This window comes from Monodon monoceros, unplaced genomic scaffold (assembly GCF_005190385.1).
Source record: "Monodon monoceros isolate NGI ecotype Baffin Bay Population unplaced genomic scaffold, NGI_Narwhal_1 Super_Scaffold_11, whole genome shotgun sequence".
NCBI classification, from domain to species: domain Eukaryota; kingdom Metazoa; phylum Chordata; class Mammalia; order Artiodactyla; family Monodontidae; genus Monodon; species Monodon monoceros.
In genome coordinates, this window is record NW_021703767.1 from 126,383,361 (window position 1) to 126,406,017 (window position 22,657).

Below are 22,657 nucleotides of genomic sequence, written 5' to 3' on the forward strand. Positions count from 1 at the left end.
CACTGCTTCCCCATTTCTTTGTTTCTGCCCTGGATACAGCTTTGGTATCTTACTTATTGAGCCACTGATCCCTTCTATTTAATCAACCTTGACCTATCTTAGCTGAAGTTGTATCACAAATAAGATCATTAGTTCATTCACTTTTGCTCCAATCCAGTGAATCTCTGAGCTTGCCCAATGGAAGAGCGTAGGAAGCACTTGTCTGTCTGTAAGACAATTTAAGGCAAAAGGTTGTGGCCCTGTGGGCTCAAGAGTAGTACCTAACTAAATAAAACAACCCTTGGGGTACAAGTCTGAGTCACCACCTCTAGTGGGGCTCTGTGGCCACAATTTCAGCAGAAAATATTTCATTCAATATAATAATAGGTGTGTGTTTGGGAGAGCAGGGAGCTGGAAAAAAGGATGCTGAGATCAGACAGGAAAGCAGAACTGAGAACAAGGTTCAAAGGGTGACATGATGGGCATCGGAACCAAAAGGCTAGAAGCAGGTATGGAGGTTGAGCACAGAGTCAGAAATGTGAGAGCAGGAGAGCTGAGAATAAACAAGAGTTATCTGCTATAATAGAACAAGTGAGGTTGTTCATGACTTGCTTTGTATTTGCTGGTCATACATGTGGTATGTCAGACTGAGCTGACAGGTCCAAGTCTAGGGTCAGGGCAGCCACCAAGCCTGCCTCACCAACCCGTCATTCAGCCTCAAGTACCCTGAGGGATATGATGAGAACCCTGAGACACTCCCAAAGCTCTTCATTCAGTTGACATTCTGCATGTGGGACTAAGGGACCTCTGTGTTCCTGTAGATGAGGTCTAGCAAGGGTTTACTTGTTATTAATTACTTACTGTACAGACAGACAACCCAGTATAGCCTGGTATATACACAACCAGAGTACCTTATGGGGGCAATAGATCTTTTTACAGATACCTTGGTAGGTGTCTGTAAGGCCCCAAAAGTGGAATGGCCATCTGACATATTTGTAGGCCATACCCAGGATATAAACTCACTAAGGGCTATCAACCCTATCTCCAAAATCTCTCTCAATTTTGACCACTTCTCATTAGAATCCTGCTACAGTCTTGGCCCAAATTATCCAGCTTTCTCACCTGCACTATCATCATGGCCTTTTAACTGGTCTCTCTGCTTCCACTCTAGCCTCTCCATACTTCAGTCATTTTCCAAACAGCACAACTAGAGGAAAACAAACCAGAGTGAATCACTCTCCTATTTAAAATGCTCCAGTGCTTACCTACTCCATTTTGAACAAAATCTAAACTCCTCTACCATGGCCTAATATAGCTCCAGAATCTGCCTACCACTTCCCTCACCTCATCTTGTACTGCTCTTCCTTGGCCTTTGTTTTGGTTCCTCCAATAGACTCTTCTCCCTTGACCAAGGCCCTGTTTCATTACTCTCTACCCCATTACCCAGTTTACTGTCTGTATCAGCACTTATCAGTACCTGTAATTCTTTTATTTATTGTTTACACATTTACTGTATTTTCCCTGCAATAGAATGTAGGCTCCACAAAGGTAAGGATCCTGTTTGCTTGTTCATCACTGTATCCCAACACCAGTACAGTGCCCGGTATAAAGGAAGAACTTAATGAGGAAGGAAAGGGAAAAGGGAAGGAAGCAATTTGCTAATATACTGCCATTTCTGATTCTTTAGCTGAGACTAGACTAGGAAAAAAGTCACCTTTTAAAACTAGTTTCAGGACGGACTGACTGACACCATCTAGGATGAAGAGGCCCTCTTGGACATTCTGATAACTGCTTATCCTAACCTTCATTTTACTTAATGAGAAGGTTTAGCACATGCCTTGTACCTAAGACCAGTATCCCTGGCCCCTATCACAAATGCCCTAGCACTGAGAGGCAACATACAGAAGACGATCCACTAGAACTGCATGACTCCCTTCCAATACACACTGAGAAAGACTGCCTACCAAAGGATGATTGATTATTTGTGTACTATGGCTAGGAAATTTCTTTTATACAAGTCTACTCATCAATATATCTCTGGTTCACCTGTAAGGGGGCTCTGTACTACCCTGATCTCCAAACTTAGCTGACACATGTCCAAATCCCTAGAGAACGTATCCCTGTATAGGCATTTGGTTACCAAAGCATCTGAGAACATTCTGTCAACCAGGTCTTAGTCCTTTAAGAAAAGTGACACATCCACACTGATAAATGGGGACCATTAAGAGCTTCTGCTGGTAGTATTGTCACTCAGTACATCTACCCCTAGTGGTGTTCCTCCTTATAAATGCCCTTGCTACTACTCACCTGTGCTACGCATGAATGGCTCAAGACAAATCCAACCCCACCACTTTGGAGTGGGAGGACTAGGCCATTTGAATGTTGGTGGTTACCAAGCTAGGTGAGCTGGATGGAACTTAATGGAGCTTCCCAGTCTGATTTGTCATCTGCCTAAACAGACTTTTATCATGACTGTAGCTGGGAAACAGACTGCAGACCAGGTATCTATCCATACCTTGACAGACATTACAGTACAGGTCTTAGGAAAAATTTTGGTTAAATTCCTAAAGTTTTAATCATTTACTTTATCTCATCTTCTAGGGCCCTCATTCCTGTTGGATGGGAATCAGCTGTAAAGATTATTGGGGAAACAAAGTTGCCTAAGGTTATAGAATGGACAGTGGGTGGTTCACTTTGTAAACTGACCTGATTTTTTTAATTGAAGTGTAGGTGATTTACAATGTTGTATTAGTTTCAAGTGATTCAGTTATACATACATATATATATATGTATATTCTTTTTCAGATTCTTGTTTATAGGTTATTACAAAATACTGAGTACAGTTCTCTGTGCTATACAGTAGGTGCTTCTTGGTTATCTATTTTATATATAGTAGTGTGTATATGTTAATTCCAAACTCCTAATTTATCCCTCCCCCCACCTTTCTCCTTTGGTAACAGTAAGTTTTTCTTGTCTGTGGGTCTATTTCTGTTTTGTATATAAGTTCATTTGTATCATTTGTTTTTATTTATTTTCTTTCTTTTAAAAAATTTTTAAAATTTAAGTACAGTTGAGTTACAATGTTGTGTTAGTTTTAGGTGTACAGAAAAGTGATTCAGTTTTTTATATATATTCATTTGTATCATTTTTCTTAGATTCCACGTATAAGTGCTATCATAGGATATTTGTCTTTCTCTGTCTGGCTTACTTCACTTAGGATAATCTCTAGATCCATCCATTTTGCTGCAAATGGCATTATTTCATTCTTTTTTATGGCTGAGTAATATTCCATTGTATACATGTACATCTTCTTCACCCATTCCTCTGCTGAAGTGCATTTAGGTTGCTTCCATGTCTTGGCTATTGTAAATAGTGCTGCAATGAACACTGAGGCACGTGTATCTTTTCGAATTATAGTTTTCTCTGGATATATGCCCAGGAGTGCGATTGTCGGATCATATGGTAGCTCTATTTTTAGTTTTTTAAACAACCTCCATACTGTTCTCCATAGTGGCTGCACCAATTTACATTCCCACCAACAGTGCAGGAGGGTTCCTTTCTCTCCACACCCTCTCCAGCATTTATTATTTGTAGACTTTTTGATGATGGCCATTCTGACTGGTGTGAGGTGATACCTCGCAGTTTTGATTTGCATTTCTCTAATAATTAGCGATGTTGAGCATCTTTTCATGTGCCTTTTGGCCATCTGGATGTCTTCTTTGGAAAAACGTCTATTTAGATCTTCTGTCCATTTTTTGACTGGGTTGTTTGTTTGTTTTTTTGATATTGAGCTGTACGAGCTGTTTGTATATTTTAGAGATTAATCCCTTGTCAGTTGCATAGTTTGCAAATACTTCCTCCCATTCTGTAGGTTGTCTTTTTGTTTTGTTTATGGTTTCCTTTGTTATGCAAAAGCTTTTAAGTTTAATTAGGTCCCATTTGTTTTTTTGTTTGTTCATTTCGTTTTTATTCCCACTAATCCAGGAGATGGATCCAAAAAGATATTGTTGCGATTTATGTAAACTGACCTAATCGTCCTAGGAAGATTACATTTAGGAGACTATTACACTCTTGTCTTTTTTTTTGTGGGGGCGTACATATTTTATAATCTCTTTTTTTTCAGAGCTCAGGGCACCAATCCATTCCTTCTTAAACAAGTCTTCTCTCCTATGTACTGAATAAGAGATATCCCTACTTCTTAGGGACCTGCCTTGTTCACAGGTGAGGCGGGACAACTTTATTGAGTCACAACTGTTTTCCAATCCCTGGTCAAGTTTAGTTGAGACACTGACTCAAGGTAGGCCAATCATGTTTTCTCTCCTAGGAACCTGGAATTGAAGCACTGGAATACTGTCAATTAGGTGAGAGCTCTGGGTCTTAAAGTCCTACAGAATTGATGGCTGAGACCACTGTTTTGGGGCATCCCACAATGAGCAACATGGCAGGAGAAGCTGGTGTCAAGAAAACAGAACACATATAACACAGAGAGAAAGAGAGAGAGGAGTATGTTCAGTTTCTAAAATTGCAGTGAACTGATGTGCTCCCTGTGTATTTTTCCTATAAATAAACTTTTTACAAATATATCTTTTTTTATGTTATTTTTTATTTTTTTGCAGTACGCGGGCCACTGTTGTGGGCTCTCCCGCCGAAGAGCACAGGCTCCGGACGCGCAGGCCCAGCGGCCATGGCTCACGGGCCCAGCTGCTCCGCGGCATGTGGGATCCTCCTGGACCGGGGCACGAACCCGTGTCCCCCGCATCGGCAGGCGGACTCTCAACCACTGCACCACCAGGGAAGCCCACAAATATATCTTTAAGTGGATATTTATTCCTTACAACCAATCATTTTCTATGACATGAAAACATACACCTTCATTGATATTCTCTCTCCATTTTTCTTTCAGCTCTTGCTTTCATAATACTCTACTGCATTCCCTCTCCTGGTCTTTCTTCATTTAATCTGTAACAAAAAAACTTCACCATATGTAATGGATACGTAATGTGGTTTTTTTTGTTGTTGTTGTTTTTTTTTTTTAGCAGCCTAGAGTCTTTTGGACATTCTAATCTTTGATTATAATGGGGCAGTTGAGCAATACATGTGTCCATCTGCCTACTTTTAAGACCAAAGCAACAACATATATTGAAAGGGGGAAATCATTACCCTTCTGAAAGTGAGTGGCAATGTTGTGCTCTTCAGTTAAAGGGCCTCATCCCATGACACATCCTGTCCCTACATTCTGAGGATGGTACGTCTTTTCCAGGCTGGCCATTCTGGATCCAGGCCCAATCTGACATCAATCAGTACAATTTCAGTGATCAGGCCTACAATGCAGATCAGTGTTTCCCAACCTTTCTTGAATAATGAATGTTTTTTAAAAAATAATACTGTGAACCTCCTTAGGAATTTAAAAAATTATTTTAAAAAATTTCTTATGACACAAGATAAAGGAGTTTTAAGTAAAAATATTTCATCTTAGTTCAGCATATTATTAAAGCTTTATTATAAAGCTCATGTGGCAAAGTCTTCAATTATACTGATAATATTTAAGGACAAATTTTGACTTCTATTCACAGTAGATGAACTGTTTTATCATGGAAAGAAAATCACATGTTGTCAAATAAAATTGTCAAAAAATTAAAAGATGGATTAACAACCAATATCCTGAGAAAACCATAGTTCGAAAAGGTACACGCACCCCAGTGTTCACTGCAGCACTATTTATAATAGTCAAGACATGGATGCAACCTAAATGTCCATCAACAGAGGAATGGATAAAGAAGATGTGGTACATGTATACAATGGAATATTACTCCGCCATAAAAAAAGAATGAAATGCCATTTGCAGCAACATGGATGGACCTAGATATTATCATACTAAGTAAAGTAAGTCAGACAGAGAAAGACAAATATCCTATGATATTACTTACATGTGGAATCTAAAAGAAACATACAAATGAATTTATTTACAAAACAGAAACAGACTCACAGACTTCGAAAACAAACTTACGGTTACCAAAGGGGATAGGTGCAGGGAGGGATAAATTAGGAGTTTGGGATTAACATATACACACTACTATATATAAAATAGATAATCACCAAGGACCTACTGTATAGCACAGGGAACTCTACTCAATATTTTGTAATAACCTATATGGGAATCTAAAAAAGAATGGATATATGTATAACAGAATCACTTTGCTGTATACCTGAAACTAAAAGAACACTGTAAATCAACTGTACTCTAATATAAAATAAAAATTATATTTAAAAAATGGACTTGGCACTAAATGTATATTGAAATGTAGGCTGAAATTTAATCCACATTATAGCAGCCAAAACAAACAAAAGTTAAAGACCTGATACTTGGAATTCTTCCATTTTGAGCTTATAAAAATCAACTCTTATTTTGATAATTTGGAGGTTTAGTTTTTTTTTGTTTGTTTGTTTTTTAAATAAATTCATTTATTTATTTATTTTTGGCTTTCTGTTTTTGTCTTTGTTGCTGAGTGCGGGCTTTCTCTAGTTGTGGCGAGCAGGGTCTACTCTATGTTGCGGTGTGTGGGCTTCTCATTGCGGTGGCTTCTCTTGTTGCGGAGCACGGGCTCTAGGCGTGCGGGCTTCAATAGTCGTGGTTCATGGGCTCTAGAGCGCAGGCTCAGTAGTTGTGGTGCCCAGGCTTAGTTGCTCCACAGCATGTGGGATCTTCCTGGACCAGGGCTCAAACCCGTGTCCCCTGCATTGGCAGGCGGATTCTTAACCACTGCACCACCAGGGAATCCCTGGAGGTTTAGTTTAATCAAGGTAGAAGAAATGGTTTCATGCTGCTCTTTGAGAGAAGTTCTCAGCAAACATATACTTCAGATCTTTATCACCAATAAACAAAAAGCCAGTTGGATAGAATAACCCTGTATATTTTTTCTTTTTCATATTTTCAAGTATTTAAATCTTTCCTTTTGAGAATCTGAAGTACCTAAACAGAATAAGATCAATGATAATAAAATAAACATCCAGCTCTCTATAACACTAGTTGTATAGTAAGTTGCAAATGAATTCTTTTTAGAGCAAACCTCTTCCTTATTTCATACCATATGGAGTCTCTCAATTGACAATTCATTTTAGAAATGAAATCATCTGAATTTGATTAGACCCCTTCTATGTTTCATGATATTCAATACAGTATCTTTACCTTGCTATTCGTATTTGGTTAACCAACCTGAAATTATTTTCTCTAGAGTAGCTTTAAGAATAGGAAATAGCAAATGCCAATTATAAGCATGTATGAATACACATGACTTTAAACTAAGGCATGCCTGGCTAATGTTTTTATATTTAAAATGATTAAAAAAACCTTTTTATTTTGAGTTAATTATAGATTTCCAGAAGAACTGCAAAGAGAATACAGAGAATTCCCTTATACCCTTCACCCAGCTTCCTTTAATCATGTAGTTTTTTAAGTATTAGAAACATCTTGATATTTCATAAAAATTTTGATCAGATGAATGCAAATTACGTATTTCATAAGAGCATCTTGAAATAGTTTTGCAGAACTATCATTTTTCATGCTCCTCATTAATCTATGATATCTTGACATGTGTTTCACACATGTTCCATCTTTAACCAACAATCCATTATGAGTACAAATTAAACTATACTTAAAACTAAGAACAACACTTAAAAACAGTATAATGGTCCTTCTTGAACTCTTCCAAACAGTAGAAGAGGAGGGAATACTTCCAAACTCATTTTATTTTATTATTTTAAAAAAAATTTTATTGGAGTATAGTTGATTTACAATGTTGTGTTAGTTTCAGGTGTACAGCAAAGTAAATTATTATAAATATACATATATCCACTCTTTTTTAGATTCTTTTCCCATATAGGCCATTACAGATTACTGAGTAGAGTTCCCTGTGCTATAGAGTAGGTCGTTATTACTTATCTATTTTATATATGGTACTGTGTATATGTCAATCCCAATCTACCAATTTATTCCCCCCCCCACCCCCACTCCCTGGTAACCATAAGTTTGTTTTCTACATCTGTGACTCTACTTCTGTTTTGTAAATAAGTTTATTTGTACCCTATTTTTTTAGATTCCACATATAAGTGGTATCATATGATACTTGTCTTTCTCTGTCTGACTTGCTTCACTCATTATGACAACTCTACGCCCGTCTATGTTGCTGCAAATGGCATTATTTCATTCTTTTTTATGGCTGAGTAATATTCCATTGTATATATGTACCACATCTTCTTTACCCATTCCTCTGTTGATAGGCATTTAGGTTGCTTCCATGACCTGGCTATTGTAAACAGTGCTGCAATGAACACCAGGGTGGGGTGCATGTGCCTTTTTGAATTATGGTTTTCTCTGGTTATATGCTCAGTAGTAGGATTGCTGGGTCATATGGTATTTCTAATTTTAGTTTTTTAAACAACCTCCATACTGTTCTCCAGAGTGGCTGTACCAATTTACATTCCCACCAACAGGGTAGGAGGGTTCTTTTCTCCACACCCTCTCCAGCATTTACTGTTTGTAGATTTTTTTTGATGATGGCCATTCTGACCGGTATAAGGTGATACCTCATTGTAGTTTTGATTTGCATTTCTCTAATGATTAGTGATGCTGAGCCTCATTTCATGTGCTTTTAGGCCATCTGTATGTCTTTGGAGAAATGTCTATTTAGATCTTCCACCCATGTTTTGATTGGGTTATTTCCTTTTTTTGATACTGAGCTGCATGAGCTGTTTGTATGTTTTGGAGATTAATCCCTTGTCAGTTGCATCATTTGCAAATATTTTCTCCCATTCTGAGGGTTGTCTTTTTGTTTTGTTTCTGGTTTCCTTTGCTGTGCAAAAGCTTTTAAGTTTAATTAGATCCCATTTGTTTATTTTTGTTTTTATTTTCATTACTCTAGGAGGTGGATCAAAAAAGATCTTGCTGTCATTTATGTCAAAGCGTGTTCTGCCTATGTTTTCCTCTAAGAGTTTTATAGTGTCCAGCCTTACATTTAGGTCTTTAATCCATTTTGAGTTTATTTTTGTGTATGATGTTAGGGAGTGTTCTAATTTCATTCTTTTATATGTAGCTGTCCAGTTTTCCCAGCACCACTTGTTGAAGAGACTGTCTTTTCTCCATTGTATATTCTTGCCTCCTTTGTCATAGATTAGAAGACCATAGGTACGTGGGTCAAACTCTGTTTATGAGGCCAGCGTTACCCTTAATTCAACCAGACAACAACACTATAAAAAAAGAAAATTACATGCCAATATCTTTGATGAACAAAGATGAGATGAAAATCCTTAACAAAATATTAGCAAATTGAAATCAACAATACAGTAAAAGAATAATATACCATGGTCAAGTGGAATCTATTCCAGGGATGCAAGGATGGTTCAACGCCCACAAATCAATCAATATGACACACTGCATTAACAAAATGAAGGATAAAAAGCATATGATCCTCTCAATAAATGCAGAAAAAGCATTTGTCAAAAATCACAATCCATTCATGATAAAAACTCTCATCAACTGGGAAAAGAGGAAATATACCTCAACATAAGAGAGGCCATATATGACAAGCTCACAGCTAGCATGAGATTCAACAGTGAAAAGCTGAAAGCTTTTCCTCTAATATCAGGAACAAGACAAGGAGACCCACTCTTACCACACTTATTCAACATAGTATTTGAAGTCCTAGCCAGAGTATTTAGGAAGAAAAAGAAGTAAAGGAATCCAAATCAGAAAGGAAGAAATAGGGCTTCCCTGGTGGCACAGTGGTTGAGAGTCCACCTGCCGATGCAGGGGACATTGGTTTGTGCCCTGGTCCAGGAAGATCCCACATGCCGCAGAGTGGTTGGGCCCGTGAGCCATGGCCGCTGAGCCTGTGCGTCGTCCGGAGCCTGTGCTCCGCAATGGGAGAGGCCACAACAGTGAGAGGCCCGCGTACCAAAAAAAAAAAAAAAAAAAAGAAAGGAAGAAATAAAACTATATTTACAAACGACACAGTATTACATATAGAAAACTCTAAAAACTCTACTAAAAAACTGTCAGGACTAATAAATTCAGTAAACTTGCAGGATACAAAATCAATATACAAAAATCAGCTGCACTTCTATATGCTAATAATGAGCCATCAGAATGAGAAATTAAGAAAACAATAGCATTTACACTTGCATTAAAAAGAATAAAATACCTAGGAATAAAAGGTGCTCAACATCACTCATCATCAGAGGAATATAAATCAAAACCACAATGAGCTATCACTTCACACCTGTTACAATGGCTATTATCAGGAAGACAACAAGTAATAAGCATTGGCCAGGATGTGGAGAAAGGGGAACCCTTGTGCAAGGTAAAGTAAATTGGTGCAGCCCCTATGGAAAACAATATGGAGGTTCCTCAAAAGATTAAAAATAGAACTACCATATGATCCAGCAATTCCACTTCTGGGTATGTATCTGAAAGAAATGAAAACACTAACTTGAAAAGGTATCTGCACTCCCATGTTCACTGAAGCTTTATAATAGCTAAGACATGGAAACAACCCAAGTTGCTTTTTAAATGGGAAAAACATTTAAATAATTGGTTTATTAATTTCCAAAAAGCAATTACTGATACAGAAACTATTATTGCCTTCAATTATATGAATTGATTCTAAGATCAATTTATAAGCTAATTCTAACATTTCACATGGAAGTGGAAATGTGAAAGAGCCAAGAGAACCTTGGCGGGGGGGGGGGGGGGAGAGGCAACAAAGACAAAGTAGTAGCAATATTTTTTCCTTAAACTGAGCAGTGGATAACAAGTGTTCATTATACTGCTATGCATTACATCTTACATATGTTTTATAAATATTGTGCTATAGATGTTTAATTTTTTTTTTTTTTTGCAGTACGCGGGCCTCTCACTGTTGTGGCCTCTCCCATTGCGGAGCACAGGCTCCGGACGCGCAGGCTCAGCGGCCATGGCTTACAGGCCCAGCCGCTCCGCGGCATGTGGGATCTTCCGGGACTGGGGCATGAACCCGTGTCCCCTGCATCGGCAGATGGACTCTCAACCACTGCGCCACCAGGGAAGCCTGATGTTTAATATTTTTAAAAAGAACAAAGAAAGAAGACCTTGCCTACCAAAAATCACAATTTATTATCAAACTATAGTAATTAAAAGTGTGTTAATGTCACAGAAGCAAAGATCAATGGAACTAAATAGAGTCCTAAAACCAACCTATACATATATGAGAATCTATTAATTGATAATTTGACATGCCACTTATTAGAAAAATTATTATTCAAATGGATAGCCAACTGAACAAGAGTCCTCCCTTACACTATTCACAAAAATAAATTCCAGATGAATTAAAGATTTAAATTTTATATAAAAGTATAAGAAAATGTAAGATACTATGTTTATATCTTAAGGCAGGAAAGACATCCATTTAAAAGTTAGTTAAAAAAAAAGTTAGTAAAAAAAAAAAAGTAAAGTCAAAAGCCATGAAAGCAAAGATAGGTAAATCTGACATCAAAATTAAAAACCATTACTAACAAAGGGAGAGGACAACAGATTGAAGGAAAATGTACCATTTTCATAAATAAAGAATGAGTATCTAGAAGCCAAAGAACTCCTATAAATAAATAAAAAGTATTCACTATCTGCATATAACAGGAAAAAACAAAAATAAGAGTGCTTAAACAAAACAGAAGTTAAATTTCTCTTATGCAAAAGAAGTTGAGGGCTGGTGCAGCAGCTTGACCAAATGCTCAGAGACCCAGACTTTCTGGCTCACTGAGCTACCACCATGGTCCTCATAGTCTAGGATGGCTGGTAGAGCTCCAGTCATTACATCTGTGTTCCAATATACAGAATGTGTGAAGGGATGAGGGAGTGCCTCCTCTCTTGAAGGAGCCTTCAGAAAGTCATATCAAACCCTTCTGCTTATGTATTGTTAGCTAAAACTTACCTAGCTATACTTAGCTCCAAGGAAGCCAAAGAATATAGTCTTCTGGATGGGCAGCAATGGACCTGGCTAAAAACTGGGGTTCCTATTACTAAAGATGAAGGAAGAATGGATCACAGGAGGTAACCAGCAGTCTTTGCTATGCAATCCAAATAGAAAAGAAAAAAAGAAATATAAATGGTCAAAAAATAGAAAAGATGCTCAACCACATGGAAATAAAAATTAAAACAAGGAGAGAGGAGTTTTAAAAACTTTTGAGAGAGGCAAAAATTTGCAAGTTGGTGAAGGCATGAGGATTTTTGTCCTCTGTTAATTTTTTACTTTTAACAAAGAGAATGTATTCTATATTCCTAGTGTAACTAAAAGTAATAAAAATATTTTATTTATTAAAAAACATAAACACATTACTGCTTTTAATTATATTACATATTATATAGTTAAATAATATTAGTATAGATACCTTGGGGACCAACTTGGCATTATCTATTAAAATTTTGATTATATGACTATATGACCCAGTAATTCCATCTTTCAGTTGTTTATACAATATAAACATTCACACATTTGCATAAGTACAAGGATGTTCATTGCAGTAATGTTTAAAAGAGGAAAAACTGGAAACAACCCAAGTGTTCATCATCAGGGGAATAGACCTACTTAATTTTTTTCATAGCACTATTACCACTGTCTGAAATTACATTATTTATTTATCTACTTATTTGTCATCTAGGAAACTAGCTCATCTAGGAAAAGAGTAGAGGCAAGGAGAACATATTTATATAATACTTGTTTGGTTAAAAATTCATTAGAAATAATGCATTGTCTTTTAAAATAATGAATCAAAACAGACACCATTCCAGCCTTTAATAACATGATCCCGCCAGAAGGCCCTCATGAAGGCCTGCAGGTTTACAGACAAGATGAGAAACAATGACCCAGATGAAACCTCTTAACCTGCTATCCAGAGAGACCGTCATTGGACATGATCTGTTCCCCTTTTCTTTAGAGTCTGAGGCATTTCACAGTAGAATCAACACACTCTCTTCATTATGTGGAACCCTTAACTGCCTTTAATACATGGATTCCAATACTGCTGCCAACACTGAGTGAACTTCCACTCACTGAGCAGGGCCTGCCATGGGAAAGAGGTACCAACTAGAATGCCAGGAGAATGCCAAGATTGCTAAGACGTACCATGCTGACAGAAGACAAAATGCTGACACCTGAGCCACAGTGCTCGGGGCTTGGCGCAGGTAGGAGTGCTGTGTTCATCAGTACTCATAGCAGGAGCATTCCAGGGCTCCATTCTCAAGGCTGTGAAACAGGGACTATGCCTGTGATCACGAAATGGAAGGGCTCAGTGTGCCTTTGCTATGATTTCTAAGTCCTTAATGACATACCCATTCACAGACACTAATCTCTGCTTTTTATTTCTAACCTCACAGACAAGCAGTTTTCAAACTGCTTAAAACAAAACAAAACAAAACAAAACTGGAGGGACTCAGTTCAAAAGAAAGCTTAAAGATGAATAAACATATGGGGGCATGGGAGAGAAATAGCCTCAATGCTCAGTCTTGGGGGGATGGGAGGAACACCCAGATTATTGAGAGATCTAGGAAGAAGAGTTTGAAAGGGAAGGGAGTGCTGGGGAAAATGAACTTTAACAAAGACCTGAGAGAAGGAGCTTTGTAGATATTAGGGGAAAGCAAAGGTCCTGAGGCAGGGATGTAGCTGCTTTGTTGAAGGAAGAACAAGAACCATTTGTGACTGGGACAAAGTAAGCACAGGGGAGAGTAGTAGGAGATGAGGTCAGGGAAGTAAAAGGGGGGTTAGATTATGTAGGGCCTTGTAGGTAAGTGTAAAGCCTCTGATCAGAGAACTTACTTTTAACAGGGTCCCTCTAGCTGCTAGGAGAGCAAGGACAGAAGCAGGGAAAAAGAGGCTATGACAGTAATCCAGATGAGATACAATGGTGGTTTGGACAAGGTAGAAGCAGTAGAGATATTGGGATGTGACCAATTCTAGATACATTCTGAATGTAGAGCCAAGAGGGTTTGCTGATAGACTGAATGTGGGGTGAAAGAGAAAGAAGAGAGTCAAAGATGTTGCCAAGGTTTTTGGCCTGGGTTCCTGGAAGAATGGAGCTGCTATTTACCGAGATGGGACAGGCTGTGGGAAGAGTGGGTTTTAGAGGGGAAGAGGAGGAGCTCCGTTTTGAGATGTCTGTTAGATATCCAAATGGAGAGGTCAAGTAGGCACTCTGATATCAGAGTATGAGATTCAGAGAAGAGGTCTAACTTGGAGAAAAAATTGGTAGTCCTTGGTGGTAGGATTGGTGTATATTTAAGGTCATGAGACTGGGTGAAATGACAAGAAAATAGGGTTGATAAGGAAGAATAGAGGTTTGAGGAATAAACAGCTCTCCAATTTTCAGAGGTCAGTTAGATGATGAAAACAAAAAGACTGAGAAGGAATCACCAGTAAGGTAGGAGGAAATCCAGAGAATGTAGTACTCTGGAAGCTAAGTGAAGAAAGCATTTCAAAGAAAGGAATAATCAGCTGTGCAAAATGCTGTTGAAAGGTCAAGTAAGAAAAAGACTGAAAACTTACTCACTGGAGTTAGCAATGTGGAGGGTAAAGGCCTGACTCAAGAGAGAGGACTCAAGAGAGACCGGTGGTAAGGAACTGGACTGAGTCAGTTAGACAACAGAGAGGAACAGATTTGGAGGAGGATGCAGGGTCAAGAGAGAGTTTGGGCTTGTATCATAAGGCACTGTATCTCTAGTATCTAGCAAAGTGCCAAGCACATAGTGGTAACTCAGTAAATATTTGTTGATTGAGGTGAATGAGATCACTAACCACTGAATCAGAAAATAGTCTTAGTTCTAGAAGTTTAAAGGCTGATACATTGAAATGTGAGAATTCTTGGTTCAATAAAAAGAACTGCCTTTATTCTCCTTCAAAGCCTGAAAACTCTTTAGTTTTGAAAACTATGACTCACACACCTAGAACAGCTATCCCTAAATTTGAGAAGAGGGACTTCCCTGGTGGCGTGGTGGTTAAGAATCCAAGCAATGGTCCGGGAAGATCCCACGTGCCGCAGAGCCACTAAGCCCGTGTGCCACAACTATAGAGCCTGTGATCTAGAGCCCGAGAGCCACAACTACTGAGCCCATGTGCCACAACTACTGAAGCCTGCGTGCCTAGAGCCCGTGCTCCACAATAAGAGAAGTCACCACAATGAGAAGCCCACGCACCACAACGAAGAGTAGCCCCCTCTCGCCGCAACTAGAGAAAGCCCGCATGCAGCAACGAAGACCCACCACAGCCAAAAACTAATAATAATAATAATAAATATATAAATTTATTTAAAAAATAAATAAATTTGAGAGGAATAGCAACAGAATTTGACAAATGCATGCTCTACAAGAAAATATACCTTTAATTCTGGATGGGTACAACGTATCCAAATACCTTTTGTACCTGGGACTCTGTGACTGGCTGGATCCCAGCCCTCTAGTTATGTCACGACTCACTATGCACTAGAATGGAAGACCCTTGGTGGTTGCTGAAGGATCATACCACTCTTGGTGGTATCTGACAAGGGTCTAGTAATCAATATATAAAGAACTCTTAACTACTCAACAACAAAAAAGACAAACAGCCCAATTAAAAAACAGGCAAAGAACTTGAATAGACATCTCTCCAAAGAAAATATACAAATGGCCAACAAACACATTAAAAGATGCACAACATCATTAGTCACTAGAGAAATGCAAATCAAAATCACAGTGAGATATCACTTCACATCCACGAGGATGGCCATAACCAAAACCAAACCAAAACCAGAAAATAACAAGTGTTGACGAGGACGTGGAGAAACTATAACTTTCAAACACTGATAGTGGAAATGTAAAATGGTGCAGTTGCTGTGGAAAAGTTTGGTAGTTCCTCAAAAAGTTAAACATAGAATCACCATATGATCCAGCAATTCCACTCCTAGGTATATATACAAAAGAATTGAAACAGGTATTCAAGTAAAAACTTGCACACGAAAGCTCTTGGCAACACTATCTACAGTAGCCAGAAGATGTAAACAACTGAAATGTCCATCAACTGATAAACGGATAAACAAAAGGTGGTATATCCTTTCAGTGGAATTATTATTCAAAGACAGGAATGAATATTATTCAAAGAAAAGAACACATGCCACAACATGAATGAACCTTGTAAACATCATGCTAAATGAAAGAAGCCAGATACAGGAAGTCTCATTTTGTGTGATTCCATTTATATGAAATGTCCAAAATAAACAACTCCATAGAGAAAGCAAGCAAACTGGTGGTTTCCAGGAAATAGGGGGAGAAAGGGATGGGGAATAACTGCTTAATGGGTACACGGCTTCCTTCTGGGGTGATAAAAAATGTTCTGGAATTAGATAATGGTTATGGTTGCACAACACTGTGAATGTATTGAGATTCACTGATTGTACCCTTTAAAATGATTAAAATGGTTAATTTTATGTTATGTGAATTTTAACTCAATAAAAGCAAGTCACACAGCTCACACTTGACAGATCAAGGTCATGCACCCACGAACTGACTCTAAATCCTATTACCATGCAACCACTGTTGTCTCCTTTACAAACCAAAGGAGCTCTGGACAACTTTGGCAGTGAACTTTTCCCTCCATCTATCACCATCAGGCATAGTACCTAACTATATTTGCGATAAAAGAATTCCTACAATTGCCTAAGCACATAAAAGTTTCTAAACAAAATATTTTCTTATTATAAACTCCCAGTATAAACCTTAAACCAAAGTCTGCTATTCATGTCACAAAGTCATCCTTCATTTAGAAGTTAACCATCATGCACCTGATGAACCAATGACAGCTATGAAGGACAATCCCTTACAAGATGATACTCCTGTTTGCAAAAAGAGTACAGCAATGGGGCTTATGCCTTCAACTAATAAATACCATTCTTCACTAATAATCCTTGGCATTTTCCAACCCCTGTGGTTTCTGTTCTGCTGGTAGATCACAACTCTTAGAAACATGAAGTGTAAAACTGACCTTTAAACTCTCTTGTGCCAGATTAAGGTTGCCAGTGAGGCAGAAATGGATAAATGACAGATTGGTAGTGAACATCTGCATTACAACCCACTCCAGAGAGTCATTCTAATCCAAAGTCTTCAAGGTAACAGCATTCATACAAACTTTTGGAAACCAAAGTTTGTTTGGTGTTCTCTTCTTCTGCTTCTCTCTGAGCTCAATGAGGGCCTAATTCTCCAACTTATATCCATACCCTTTAATCACCATCAATGATAAAGATTTCAAAGTATGAGAAATGTTACATACACGCAACTGGAAAACCAAACTGCAATATCAAGTTAATTAGAAAAAAACACAGCTGCAAAAACTATCCCTAGGGGGCTTCCCTGGTGGTGCAGTGGTTGAGAGTCCACCTGCCGATGCAGGAGACATGGGTTCGTGCCTCGGTCTGGGAAGATCCAACATGCCGCGGAGCGGCTGGGCCCGTGAGCCATGGCCGCTGAGCTTGCGCATCCGGAGCCTGTGCTCCGCAACGGGAGATGCCACAACAGTGAGAGGCCCGCGTACCGCAAGAAAAAAAAAAACAAAACTATCCCTAGGAATGACAGCTAGATACATATTCCCTGACATAGCCTAGTATTCCATTTTCAACATGCCAACAATCTGGTCTTTGTTCATCAGTTCACTGAAAGGATGATGTCGGGGTCACTGGAGCCCTGCTGGTCCTTAGGAGTTCTATGGCTTTCCAGATAAGAAAAAGACTAAGGGCCTAATCACCAACATCTGAGCCTCAAGGGTCCTGGCAAAATATCTCCTCAGTGAAAAGCACAAAGTCTCCAAAACAAATATAAGCAAGACCCCTCCGAAATGGGGTAGACAGGTAATCAGGCACGACTGAGATACGTCCCTGAAAAGTCAGGAGAAGCGTTTGGGTAACCAATACAGACTAAGCACCTACCATAGAGACATGTAAGACAACTCACCCTGCCTCATCACTCCCCTTTTGGTTAAACATCTCAAAAGATTTTTCCAACATTCACCATTTCCATTTCCTTACTTTCTATCCACTTCAATCTGGCTTCTGCCTTTTTCAATCTAAAACGGTTGTTGCTAAGGTCAAAGACTCCATTTGCTAAATTCAGTACATCACTTTATGTCTACATCTTTACTTGATGACTCCTCTTTTTAAAATACTCTCTTCCCTTGCCTTTCATGACACATCTTAAACTGGAATTAAATTTGAAAGTGAGTTTCTAAGACAAAAACCGAGTATAGTTTAAATTACTCTCGAAAATTCTTTAAATGGCCTATTAAGTAAAGCCTAACTGATTTTTGTATGCATAACTCTATACAGTAATGAACAGCATATATGTATGCATGCATGCATGCATGCAAAAAAAAAAAAACAACAGTAAGTATACCTGCAAAATAGAACACTTTCTTTCATCTAATTAGAAACACCTTCAAATATATTTGGTTAAGTTTGCATACCTTAAGGGCAAGCAAGGTGTCATTCCACTGTACCTCTGGCCACTTCTCATCCCTCTCCTGGGGTTACCCTCCTTGACCCAACTTTGAAATGCTGGGCCTGAGCCCTCTTCTCTTCTTAATCTCTATAGATGGTTCTCAATTTCCACTGCTCAGTGGAATCACCTGAGGACCTTTTAAAAATCCCAGGCTGCAATTCAGAGCAAGCAAACAGAAAGAGAAATTGAGGTAGGCCCCAGCATCAGTATTTTTTAACCATTCAATGTTTCCAATGTGTAGCCAAAATGAGAATCACTATTCTATACTCTCTCCCTACAGCAGGCATCACACATATGCCTACACAGTCAGAGAAGAAAATAAACAAAGCAGGCCAGGAATAAGTTTTAGGGAGTGGTAGGCTCTTTGGTGGACTAGAAAGCAGCTGGGATCAGCTGTGACAGAGCTCCAATCAACTGCTCTCATATGGGAAAGCCCGCTCAGTAGTGCTACATCTTCTCACTTCTAAAGAAAAGCTCCAAAATCTGGATTTTCATGGGAAATCTTCAGATTTTAAATTACTGGCAACTAACTCAAAATTAAACAACAACAACAAAAACCACTGTATGTGAAAAACAACACACATCTGTAAACCAGATTCAGCTCTGGGCTGTGGGTGTACAGCCTCTGTGCGGGGTAATTTCATCTACACCCTTCAATTTACACCTAAATATTTATATCCCCAGTCCATCACACCCTTCTGGGCTCTGGATTTGAATTATCAAATGCTTATGTGACATCTCCACTTCTCACCAGTCCCAAAGTGAACTGTAATTTAAACCACCTCAACCATTTATTCTTCCAATGTTCTCTAGCTCAGGTAACACCATTCACCTGGCTGGGTAAGTGAGAACCCTGGGCTTTATTCTATACACGTATTTCTCCCTCTCACTGCTTGTACTGTATCAATCAACAAATCCTATCAATTATGCCTCCTAAATATATCCCTTGCATCCATTTACTTCTCTCCATCTCCTCTGCTACCAACTTGGTCCCAGCTATCAGTTTTTCTCTACCTTTCCACAGTGTAGTTTTCCCTCTGTATCCATGGATGTAAACCTGCAGATATGGAGGGCTGACTGTATTACGCCATCTTATATAAGGGACTTGAGCATCCGTGGATTTTGGTATCCAGGGGGGTCCTGGAACCAATCCCCAGCAGATACCAAAGGCTGACTGTATTAGCCAGCTCAGGTAGCCATAATAAAATACCATAGACTGGGTGGCTTAAACAACAGAAATTAACATTCTTACAGTTTTGGAGGATAGAAGTCCCAGATCACGGTCCAGCAAGGTTGGTTTCTGGTAAGGACTCTCTTCCTGGCTTGTAAATGGCTATGTTCTCACTGTGAGCACATGGCCTTCCCTTCCTCCTCTTCTTATAAGGCCACCAATTTTATTGGATTAGGGCCCCAACCCTTATGACCTCATTTAACTTTAATTACCTCCTAAAGACTATCTTCAAATATAGTCACATTAGGGATTAGGGCTTCAAAGAGCAATTTTAGGGGGACACAATTCACTTTATAACACACTGTAATCTTAGTTAGAATCAGTTTTCTCCAACATCCACTCATTTCCTTCCAAGCTATTCTCTCCAATATGACCAGAGTAATCTTTTACAACCACAGATATTTACAAATGTGTGTGTGTACATATCTGACTCAACAATTCCACTTCTAGGAATTTATCCTACAAATATATTCACACACATGTGAACTAGCATATGCATAGTATGATTTGTTATAGTAAATTACTGGAAACAATTTAAATGTCCCTCAACAGAGGAACACAGTTTAAATGTCCCTCAGTAGAGGATCCATTAAATAATCTGTGTATCTATACAATGGAATACTATACAGTCATTCAAAAGAATAAGAAAACTATATAATAGAATGGAAAGATTTCCAGGATATTGTTAAGAGAACAAAACAAGGAACAGAACAGTGTGTACAGTATGCTACCATTTGTGTAAACAACAGGAGGAAAGAATATGCATTTGCTTGAATGCCACAGAAAATGTCTAGAATGATACATAAAACTACTAACAGTGGTTATCCTGCTGGAAGGTATGAGGAAAGTGGCAGCTGGGGGAGGAAATAAGACCCACTGCAGACATTCTGATCTAATGGGCCTGGAGCATGGCCCAGGCACTAGTATTGTTTTAAGTTCCTCTAGTGATTCTGATAAACAGGCTGGACTGAGAACTGCTGCTCACCGTGCCTTCACCTACTTTCCCAGCTTCATTTTGTATCATCCGGCCCCTATCACTCTCCATCCTCCAGCTATACTGGCCTCTGAATTCCCAGAAAAGGTCCTGCTCCTTCTGCCTGGAATACAGTCCCCCAAAGCTTTACCTTGTAACTTCTATTTATCCTTCAGTCTACCTCCCCTTATAGGTTACTTCCCAAAGAAATCCCTAGTTTCCAAACTAGGTCAGTACCCCTTTTTGATGTACTCAGAACACCCTGTACTTCCAGAATCTATCACAATTGTAACGAGGAACTGTATAATTATACATGTATGTGTCTGTCACTCTCTTTAGACTGTAAGGTCCAGGAGTTTAGAGATCACATCCGTGGCTTTTACCACTGTATTCCCAGACCTAAATTAAGGTCTGGCTGGCAAGGTAGGCTCTCTCTCAGATGTTTGTTAAATGAATGACTGCTCTTACCTTCAAACCCAGCAGAGTAGAAAAAATGACACAGAAGCAAATGAGGACAATGCAGTGTCATTAGTGTTAAGACAAGCAGTCCCTTTAGAACAGTGGTTCTCAACTGGGGGTGATTTTGGCCCTCCCAGGGGACATCTGGCAATGTCTAGAGGCATTTTTGAGTGTGGGTGGTGTGGGGTGTGTGACTGTTTGACTGTCACAACTGTGTGTGTATGCAGGCGGACTACTGGTAACTATTAACTAGAGGTCAGGAATGCTGCTAAACATCCTATAGTGCACAGGATAGCCTCCACGAGAAGAATTATCTGGTCCAAGATGTCAGTGGTACGTCTAATTTAGAGGACGGTCATACTCAAAAGGGTGATCAATTCTCTTCCAGGCAATGGGGTTTTTCGGGGGGGGAGGTGGGGTGAGGAGGATGTCAAGAAAAACTTCAGAGAGGAAGTAAAGCTTTAAGCTGTGTGTTGAAGGGTGGTATGGACCATATCAGTGTAGACTGTTTGCCAGAAGTAATGCGAAGCCTCTGAAGCGTTTAAAAGCAAAGTTATGGTTTGAACAGGTACCCACCTCAAGTAGCCCATACCCCAATATTACTCATCTCCTTTATTCCCTTCTTGCTGAAACGAACCTTTCATTCTCTTAGGGCAGTGGTTTCAGCTAAACATTAAGGCCAAATTAAGTCAGACTAAGATAAAGTCGTATAGCCCTTTCAATCTCCAGAATATTAGCTGTATTTTGAAATATGCAAATACTTATGAATACAAATAAATCTTTAACTGCTTAAAGTTCAGATTATTCGTAGATAAAGCTATTTTTTGAACTCAACAGCCAGGTTGGTCCTGATAAAGACTTCTCCAAAGCTTTCCATTTAAAAAAAAACTTCTTTCCTCTGTCCTCAATTTCTGAGCTCCCAGAGTTAGAAAAGATTCAAGTTTTTCCACAAGTATCTCATGCTATAAGTTCTTCTGCCAGAGAGGACAGGATGCAATAAGTGTGAATAAACTGTATGTATAAATTAGTCTATAGATTTTTTAAAAGGCTTTCACTAAAAGTCATGGATACTCCTGGAAGAAATGAAATTGAGGTAATTTAAAATAGTATGACCTAAAAAGAAAACGGTGTTTTACTATAACACAAGCCTGTTGCCGACTGAGCTGGAAACACACTCTGCTCTAGTATGGCTATTCTTAGGGTCTCAGACTGGGTGCTCTCTCTATGAGAAACTGAGGCCTGAGACTAACGAAGAACAAAGAAAAATGCTTGGCACGGAAGGTTTGGGCGATGTTTTGTACATAAAAGATTTGAGGAGGAAGACTTCCTCAGATTTTGGAAGGCATACTAATCACTCTTTTTTTGCTTACGTGTTAAAAATTTTTATTTCGTGTTTCCAGACCACTTCCTAATAAGAAAATACCTTATAATTTACAAAGAGCAATTTATCCTCCCTTACATTTGCTGACCACTAAAA

The 22,657-nt window shown here is 38.8% G+C and overlaps 1 protein-coding gene across 4 annotated transcripts in view; it reads right to left on the minus strand.

Moving 5' to 3' along the window:
• The window catches only part of PPP2R3A (protein phosphatase 2 regulatory subunit B''alpha), a 221,725-nt gene that overhangs the window by 198,126 nt on the left and 942 nt on the right, over positions 1-22,657 (minus strand). Inside the window, exon 1 of one of the 4 annotated variants that reach the window (XM_029213674.1) lies at positions 1,102-1,359. The exons of the other annotated variants lie outside the window; for them this stretch is intronic. The gene's annotated coding sequence lies outside the window, so the exon portion shown is untranslated. Of the gene's footprint in view, positions 1-1,101; positions 1,360-22,657 lie in introns of those variants that run through there. 4 annotated transcript variants of the gene reach the window in all.